The sequence below is a fragment of the Carica papaya genome, chromosome 7, assembly GCF_054855325.1.
Source record: "Carica papaya isolate Zhongbai chromosome 7, ASM5485532v1, whole genome shotgun sequence".
In the NCBI taxonomy this organism is placed as follows: Eukaryota; Viridiplantae; Streptophyta; class Magnoliopsida; order Brassicales; family Caricaceae; genus Carica; species Carica papaya.
Window position 1 is genome coordinate 21,250,451 of NC_142315.1, and position 9,723 is coordinate 21,260,173.

Sequence of the window (9,723 nt, forward strand, 5' to 3'; positions counted from 1 at the left end):
AGGAAATAGGGTGAGGGGTCCTTACTTGTTTTCGGGATCCGAATACAATTCACAGTGCGCCTGCAGGCTGTCCCTAATTTTCCCTGAATTTTTTCCGGGGAACTGAAACACGCTAACAGTACCTGCACGGGTTCCAAAAAAAAATCCAAATTAGGCCCAGGGCCTCTTTCGGCCCAAATCGCAACTCCGGCACGGCGGCTCTGCCGTGCTCCGGCGACGGCGCCGCCGCTGGCGGCGGCGAGTCGCCTCGGGTTGACTGTTTTCGGCCGTTTTTGGCCGAATTCGGCCACACTCGCATTGGTCCTTGTCAGAAAACAACCCTAGGGCCCTCGGGGGGCCAAAAAAATCACGGAAAAGCGGAGCTTACCGGCGGCGGCGCTCTCGGGTACGGCGACTCTCCGGCGAAGTTCGTGTTTTGGTGATTTGGCTTCGGTCAACCTGTAGAGAAAAGAATGGTGATCACGGTGATATAAAAATTGCATCGAACGGAGGCCGGGAAGGGCCTCGTCGGAGGCAAAAACCGAGAGGGGGCGCGGCGGCGCCGCTGGGCTTCGGCCGCGTATTCCGGCCGTTTGGCCGGGATTTCGGCTTCGATTTGGCCATAGGAGGAATCAGTGGGGAAAAACGAGTCGGGGGTATGAAATTTACCTCGATCGGCGGTCGGAAATTTCCCCGGTGCGGCGGCGAGTGGCGGCGGGTGGCGGCGGTCGGCCTCTGGTTCGTCTTCTCCAGCGAGCGGCTGGCGGCTAGGGTTTTTGGTCTGGTGTGGGGGTTCTATTTATAACCCCTTGCCTTTTGATCACAGCCGTTCGTTTCGTTTTAATCTGGGCCGTTCGTTTTTGATTGAATCTGGGCCGTCCGTGCGTTTGAATCTGGGCCGTCCGATCGCGTGATTGATCTGGGCCGTCGGATCGCACCCACGCGGATCGCCAACGTGGCTCCTTTCGGAGTGACGCGATCTTGCCACGTGGCAGGCCCCGGTTGGCCGGGACTGCTGACCGGGCCTGCTGACGTGGCTGCTGACGTGGCCCCCCCCTTTTTTTTTTTTTTTTTTTTTTTTTTTCCTCCTCCTTTCCGGGCGCTACAACTCTCCCCCCCATAAAGAAATTTGGTCCCCAAATTTGCCTCATTACTCTTGATCAAACAGATGAGGATATTGGGCCCTAAATTCTGATTCCAGCTCCCAAGTCGCCTCCCTAGGCGTGTGGTTCTGCCACAAGACTTTTACAAATGATATTTTCCGGTTACGGAGTATTCTGCTTTCTCGGTCCGTGATACTGACCGGTACTTCTTCATAAGACAAGTCCTCTCGGAGTGAGAGCGGTTCATGAGCCACGACATGAGAAGGGTCCGGATTGTACTTGCGCAGCATAGATACATGAAACACATTGTGAACCCGGGAGAGCTCAGGGGGCAGTGCAAGTCTGTAGGCAGTGGTACCAATCTTGTCTAAGATTTCAAAGGGTCCAATGTATCTGGGGTTTAATTTTTCCCCTTTTGCCGAACCTACTAATTCCCTTGAAGGGGGTGACTTTAAGAAACACCCGGTCACCTTTTTCAAAGGTCAGGTCTCTCCTCCGGGTATCAGCATAGCTCTTTTGCCTACTCTGAGCTGTCTGGATGTTCTTCTTGATCTTAACTATCTTGGACGTGGTTTCTTCCACTAAATCCGGGCCAAACAATCTTCTATCGCCCACTTCCTCCCAACAAATCGGTGACCTGCACGGACGCCCGTATAGCGCCTCGTATGGGGCCATGCCGATGCTTGCTTGGTAACTGTTGTTGTAGGCAAACTCTATCAGGGGTAGATGGTCGTCCCAATGGCCTCCGGAGTCAAGGACACAAGCTCCGAGCATATCCTCCAGCGTACGGATTGTCCTCTCTGATTGTCCATCGGTTTGGGGGTGGAAGGCAGTACTGAGGGACAGCTTTGTTCCCATGGCTTCCTGGAAACTATTCCAAAACCGAGAAGCGAATCTGGGATCCCTGTCGGATACCACTGTTACTGGGACCCCATGCAGTCTGACTATTTCCCGGACATACATTCTTGCCAACTTGTCCAACGAATCAGTCATTCTGATGGCCAGGAAGTGGGAAGACTTAGTGAGTCGGTCAACAATTACCCATATGGCATCGTGTCCCGATCGTGCCTTGGGTAGTCCCGATACGAAGTCCATGGTGATGTGTTCCCACTTCCATTCTGGAATCGGTAAAGGCTGAAGCAACCCCCCTGGGCGTTGATGTTCTGCTTTGACCTGCTGACATACCAAGCACTTAGATACAAAGTCGGCTATATCTCTCTTCATCCCATTCCACCAGAATCGGGGTCGCATAGTTTGGTACATTTTTGTACTTCCTGGATGCATGGCGAACCTTGAACTATGGGACTCTGTCATGATGTCTCTTTTTAATTCATTGTCGTCTGGGACACACATTCTGTCCTTGAAACGAATCAAACCGTCGGCAGAGATCTGAAATTCTGAGTTCACTCCCTGTTCTGCATCCTTCTTGCGGTTTACTAGGGCGGGGTCGATTGACTGGGCTTCCTTTATTCTTTGGATTAGCTCGGGTTGGACTGCTAGGTGGCTCAAACATGTGGCCCTCTTCAGATCTTGCAGTCGAACCTGCTGCGTAGCCCCAATGGACCTGCATTCCGAAACCATCAGATGGGCTAGGGTGCCTGCACTCTTCCTACTGAGGGCATCGGCTACTACGTTGCCCTTACCTGGATGGTATAGGATGTCACAATCATAGTCCTTGAGGAGTTCCATCCACCTTCTCTGACGCATGTTGAGATCCTTCTGAGTGAAGATGTGCTTCAAGCTCTTATGATCGGTGTAGATCTGAAAGGTCTCTCCATACAAATAATGGCGCCAGATTTTCAAGGCGTGTATGATTGCGGCAAGCTCCAAATCATGGGTAGGATAGTTCTTCTCATGATTCTTTAGCTGTCTAGACCCATATGCTATAACCTTTCCATGCTGCATCAGGACACAACCCAGGCCCAGATAGGAGGCATCACTATAAACTGTATACCCTCCTGATCCACTCGGTAGAGCCAGCACGGGTGCAGTAGTCAGTCGCTTCTTCAATTCTGAAAAACTCCTTTCGCAGTTCTCATTCCAATCAAACTTTGCATTCTTCTTTGTGAGTCGGGTTAGAGGGGCCGCTAGACTGGAGAACCCTTCGACAAACCGGCGGTAATAACCCGCCATCCCTAGGAAACTGCGAATTTCCTTAACTGTTGTCAGCCTTTTCCAACCAAGTACCGCTTCAACCTTTTCGGGGTTCACCGACACCCCTTCCTTCGATATAACATGTCCTAGGAAGGCGGTTTGCTCGAGCCAAAATCCACACTTGCTCAACTTTGCATACAACTTCTTTTCCCTGAGTACCTGGAGGACTTGGGCAAGATGGTGAGCATGTTCTTCTCTACTTTTTGAGTAGACTAAGATATCATCGATGAACACGATGACAAATTTATCCAAGAATTCTCTGAAGATTCTGTTCATTAGATCCATAAAGATGGCCGGGGCGTTGGTTAGCCCAAACGGCATAACCAGGAACTCATAGTGTCCGTACCTGGTTCGGAATGCCGTCTTGGGGATGTCTTCTGCTCTCACTTTTACCTGATGGTAACCTGATCGTAGATCTATTTTAGAAAAGACCTGTGCACCCTGCAACTGATCGAAAAGGTCATCAATCCGGGGGAGAGGGTACTTGTTTTTAATTGTTACCTTGTTTATCCTTCTATAATCAATACACAGTCTCAACGTTCCATCTCCTTTCTTTGCAAAAGTAACCCCGGCACCCCATGGGGAAATGCTGTGTCTAATGAAGCCACTGTTTTGTAGCTCAGTGATTTGTTTCCTTAGCTCTTCCATCTCGATGCGGCTCATTCGGTAAGGAGCTACCGAGATGGGTTGGGTTCCTGGCTGTAAGTCTATGGTGAACTCGACCTCTCTGTCCCCTGGTAGACCGGGCAGTTCATCCGGAAATACGTCTGGAAAGTCTCGGACTACTGGAATCTCTTGGATACAAACTTCCTTCTTGGGTTTACCATGTACCACGTCCGGGTCTGCATCGGCATCCTTCTGGGTAAGGTTGTAAACTCTGCCCTGGATTGGAGGCCTCCCTTGATTCTGGTTCCTAGGACACTCCCTCGCATAGTGCTGGGCACTGCCGCATATGCGACAGGTGTTGTTGAGGCGGTAGCAGGGTCGGTCCCCATGATCCCTGCCGCAGTACTGGCAGATCTTCTCACGAGCTGCCCCCATAGCCTGAGGAGGGCCCTGAGCGGCAGGCCTGGGTCTCTTGCTGGGTTGGACCGGCATGGTAGGCGCTGGCCTGCGGAGCGGGGCTGAAGGTCGGGAACTTCCCGCTAGCTGAGGGCGGGTGTCGAAGCTCCTTTCTATGATCTGCGCCTTTGCCAGGACTGCCGAATATGTCTCGAGCTCCATCACCAACAAGTGCTGTCTGATCGCCGGGCGGAGACCCCACTGGAATTTCCTGGCCTTTCGGCCCTCATCCAACAATGTCTCCGGGGCATGTCGGCCCAGCTCCAGGAACTTGCGGGCATACTCCGACACTGTCATATTACCCTGGACCAACTGAGCAAATTCAATTTCCTTTAAATGTTGGATGTGCTTAGGGAGATACTCCGCATGGAAAGCCGCTAGGAACTGCTCCCAAGTAACTGGTACAGGCAGGGTGGCCCGCTTGAGCTCCCACCAGCGTACTGCTTCCCCTACCAGCATGTAGGAGGCAATGGCAGCCCTCTGCTCAGGAATTACTCCCAAGGTCTCAAAGGCTCTCTCAGTCTCCGCCAGCCAGTATTGGGCCTCTTCAAAAGAGGATCCCCCCGAAAAAGTAGAAGGGTTCAGTCTCCTGTACCTCTCTATGAAGCCAGGGTCGATCAAGGAGGGAGCGGGGTCCCGAGGTAGAGGGACTGGGGCCGGCTGAGGGTGAACTGGGGGACCCTGTGGTGGCGCCTGCTGATGGGGTGGGGGTACTGGAATGTGCTGTGGCGGTACCTGTTGGTACCGTGGCTGTGGTACCGGGTCGTACCGCGGCTGTGGTGCCGGGTGGTACTGTGGAGGAACAGGCTCCTGCCGGGGTGGCTCGGGATCAGCCTGCTGTAACGGGGGCTCAACCTGCGCTAGCGGAGGAGGTCCGGGTAACTCCCTTCTCTCCTCTTGCCTTCGCTGAGCAGCTACGAGAGCTTCCACCATCTCATATAATCTGTCCAAATCCTCCCGAAGCGAATTATCTTGGGCCGCTCGGTTTAGTGGGGGCCTTCCTCTCCTCATTTCTGTGTACCTGCATTTACAAGGAATGGTGGAGTAACGACCAATCGGTGAGTATTTCTTTAAAGGACTATAGTGTAAGGGATGGGTCCGAGGAAATGCGGCTCTGATACCAACTGTAACGACCCCGGAAAATATTAAAATGAAATGAGTATTTAAATATATCGAATGCGGAAGCGAGATCAAAATTTCAGTTAACATCCCTTACACGAAAAACCAAACAGACGTACTTAAAATATAAAAGGTTAAACTAACTAAGAAAGAAAACTCGAAAATAAACTATGCGTATGACTACAGAGTCTCTAGGCATCCCCTTCGTCGTCCTCCTGCGGAACGGGCTCGGGAACCATGTCTTCCTGATCTGAAATGGTTAATTAAGGAGTGAGCTACACTAGCCCAGTAAGAACATCACGATATCTCACCGTCACGGAGATAAAGGTGGGTAGAAAACCACAAAAAGACCAATGGAGCATAATTTACAATAAACTCGTTTATTAACAACAAAACCTTTTATCAATAATAAAACTTTTACCATCCACTTACCTTGGTGGAATTTATGAAAACAATATGAGAAAAACAATAACATTATCATAATCATTGAATAATCTAAGCTGTAAAACATAACACTTATCACGCCTCTTGTAATTCAATCATTGTACAACATATCTTTTTTCTCATTTACCAGCCTACTAGTATCCGTGGGGGTCCATAGGGGTTCCGCTACCCGTTAACCTTTAACATTCATAATCAGTTTCCAGGGCCGTCCCCATACCCCGTCCGGTATGGGCGCCAAAACCATGAACCTCAATACCCCGTCCGGTATGAGGGTGAAACGGGCCGTCCCCATACCCCGTCCGGTATGGGCGCCAAAACCATGAACCTCAATACCCCGTCCGGTATGAGGGTGAAACGGGCCGTCCCCATACCCCGTCCGGTATGGGCGCCAAAACCATAAGATCTCCATACCCCGTCCGGCATGTGAGACCACAATCCCGGTAGGGTTCCCTACGGACCCGGTCCGTCCACCATCTCCCAGGATATCTAGTCAGGCTGACCCCCATAATACAATTATCAGTCTACACAATCTTTCATTTTTCCTTTTCCTCAATCAGCATCATCAATTCACATTTAAACAAGCAAATCGTAATTCATACCAAACAGACAACATACAGTATCAGTTTTTCAGTCATTCAACCCATAATTAATAAAAACGTAGTACATGCACACAAATCTGTAAAATGAACACATCAAACCTCATTTTGCATTTAAAGCTGTAAACAGGCCAAATAACAGTAAATCATCAATCACACTAGACTCGGGCTCCATTAGCAACCTTAAGCAATTTCACACATGCGTTAATTCAAGAAATACTGTTTTATCATTTTGAACTTTAATACCGTGATAGGAAATAGGGTGAGGGGTCCTTACTTGTTTTCGGGATCCGAATACGATTCACAGTGCGCCTGCAGGCTGTCCCTAATTTTCCCTGAATTTTTTCCGGGGAACTGAAACACGCTAACAGTACCTGCACGGGTTCCAAAAAAAAAATCCAAATTAGGCCCAGGGCCTCTTTCGGCCCAAATCGCAACTCCGGCACGGCGGCTCCGCCGTGCTCCGGCGACGGCGCCGCCGCTGGCGGCGGCGAGTCGCCTCGGGTTGACTGTTTTCGGCCGTTTTTGGCCGAATTCGGCCACACTCGCATTGGTCCTTGTCAGAAAACAACCCTAGGGCCCTCGGGGGGCCAAAAAAATCACGAAAAAGCGGAGCTTACCGGCGGCGGCGCTCTCGGGTACGGCGACTCTCCGGCGAAGTTCGTGTTTTGGTGATTTGGCTTCGGTCAACCTGTAGAGAAAAGAATGGTGATCACGGTGATATAAAAATTGCATCGAACGGAGGCCGGGAAGGGCCTCGTCGGAGGCAAAAACCGAGAGGGGGCGCGGCGGCGCCGCTGGGCTTCGGCCGCGTATTCCGGCCGTTTGGCCGGGATTTCGGCTTCGATTTGGCCATAGGAGGAATCAGTGGGGAAAAAAGAGTCGGGGGTATGAAATTTACCTCGATCGGCGGTCGGAAATTTCCCCGGTGCGGCGGCGAGTGGCGGCGGGTGGCGGCGGTCGGCCTCTGGTTCGTCTTCTCCGGCGAGCGGCTGGCGGCTAGGGTTTTTGGTCTGGTGTGGGGGTTCTATTTATAACCCCTTGCCTTTTGATCACAGCCGTTCGTTTCGTTTTAATCTGGACCGTTCGTTTTTGATTGAATCTGGGCCGTCCGTGCGTTTGAATCTGGGCCGTCCGATCGCGTGATTGATCTGGGCCGTCGGATCGCACCCACGCGGATCGCCAACGTGGCTCCTTTCGGAGTGACGCGATCTTGCCACGTGGCAGGCCCCGGTTGGCCGGGACTGCTGACCGGGCCTGCTGACGTGGCTGCTGACGTGGCCCCCCCTTTTTTTTTTTTTTTTTTTTTTTTTTTTTTTTTTTTCCTCCTCCTTTCCGGGCGCTACATAAGAGATAGTAAATTTAAGCCGATAACAAAGAAATGTATATCTCTAAGTTATTTAGAGTGAAAAACTATAAGTTGTGGTGTAATAATTCAAAGTCTCTAGGGTTGATTATTAGCAAAGATGTGACATTTAATGAGTCTGCTTTACTAGACAGTCAGAAAGAGAAAGTAATAGTAGAATCAAATTACAGTGTTAGAAAACGAGTAGAGCTAGAAGTTTAGTCTAATGATCCAATGAATAAAGTACAAGTCATGAAGCAGGGATAGAAGACAAATTAGACCACCACAGAAATATGAAGATCTAGTTGCATATGTCTTATCAGTTACAAAGAACGTTGATTTGCAGGAATTAAAAAGTTCATACGCATATCAAATGATTAATGCTTTTTGTGAAGAACTTGACGACATATATTACTTTATTCGGGGATGAGATAGCAAATTTAGGCATGACCTAAACTTAGTTGGAATATGTAATACTCGATAGTGCCCTTGTGATGGCAGTTTGATAAGATAATGTGATGAGACAGTTACTTTGTTGATGGAGAGAATTCAAGCAGATAGAAAAATTTGTTGATGTGGTTTGATTCCAGAGATATGTTATCTATATTATGGATGATATTTTATATTTATCATGGGGGATATATATTTATTTTAGGATAATATTTTGTATTTATTCTATTAAATATTTTATGTATATCCCAGAGCGTCTCGTGGGAGAAAAACTCTTGCAATTTATTTATATAAAATTATATAACCCTATTAGAGATGTACTCTCTCACTTTGATTATAGTGAAAAAGTTTCTCCTCGATCTTACCCGTAGATATTAATATATTTATTAAACTATATCAAATCTTATATCTTTTCTTTTATTGCTTTATTTTGTTGTGATTGTGTGCGATTTATAAATTAATTTTTTCAACAATTTTTAATAAAATGTCAAATTTTTTTGAAATTTTATTTATTTAAAATATCAAATAAATATTAAAAAATTTTAATAATGCATATGCATGTTGAAAAGCCTAATGCATGACCTTTTGCAATCTAAGTGGCATCTAGTCGGTGGCTCATCAAACTTCTTAAGATTTAATAAGAACCTTTTACTTCCAAAATTCATAACTCTTTTCACACAACTCAATAAACTCAAATATGTAATATATGACAATATATATCTTCACAAATTTTCAACCACAATAGTATCAACTTTAATTCTAAAATCAAAATTTAGATCATATTTTTATAACGGACAATCAACTTTAAAAATTTAATTCTCCAAATGTATATCAAATCAAACAATTATTCTTATATAACTATAAATTAGACATGTAGAACTATATAGAAGAATGAATCAATCAAAAAGATGACTGAGAAATGGAGATTCGAAATCCTAAAATTGATGCTGCAATTTGAATTTTTTCCATCAGCCTTAGATATCCAAAAATTCATAACTCTCTCAATTCTCATCCAAATTATGTAATTTTGGCATTTATTGAAGCTTGCGATGGACAGATTATGAATAAATTAGTTTAGTAGCCGAAAATTAGTTAAGAAAGTCGTAAAAAAAAAAAAAGCTTAGAACATATTATCATGCAGTTCATAACCTTTTGGGACCATGGATGTTTAAAAGTTGTAACTTCTTTGATTTTCATTCAAATCATGCAATTTTGGTATCTATAAAAATAAATGTACGAGACATAAATTATGAGCAAAATAGTTTGTAAGTTAAAAGGTTGCTAAAAAATAAAAAGAATGCAACTGAGATGTTATTGAGGGAGAATCACATTTTACTACAACACTGAATCTTCAAAAATTCATATATTTTTTTTTATTATAATCCAAATTATTCAATTTTAATATTTATTTAAAAAAAATTATAAACTAGCCAAAATTTAGCCAGAAGAATTCAAAAATGACCAAGAAGCC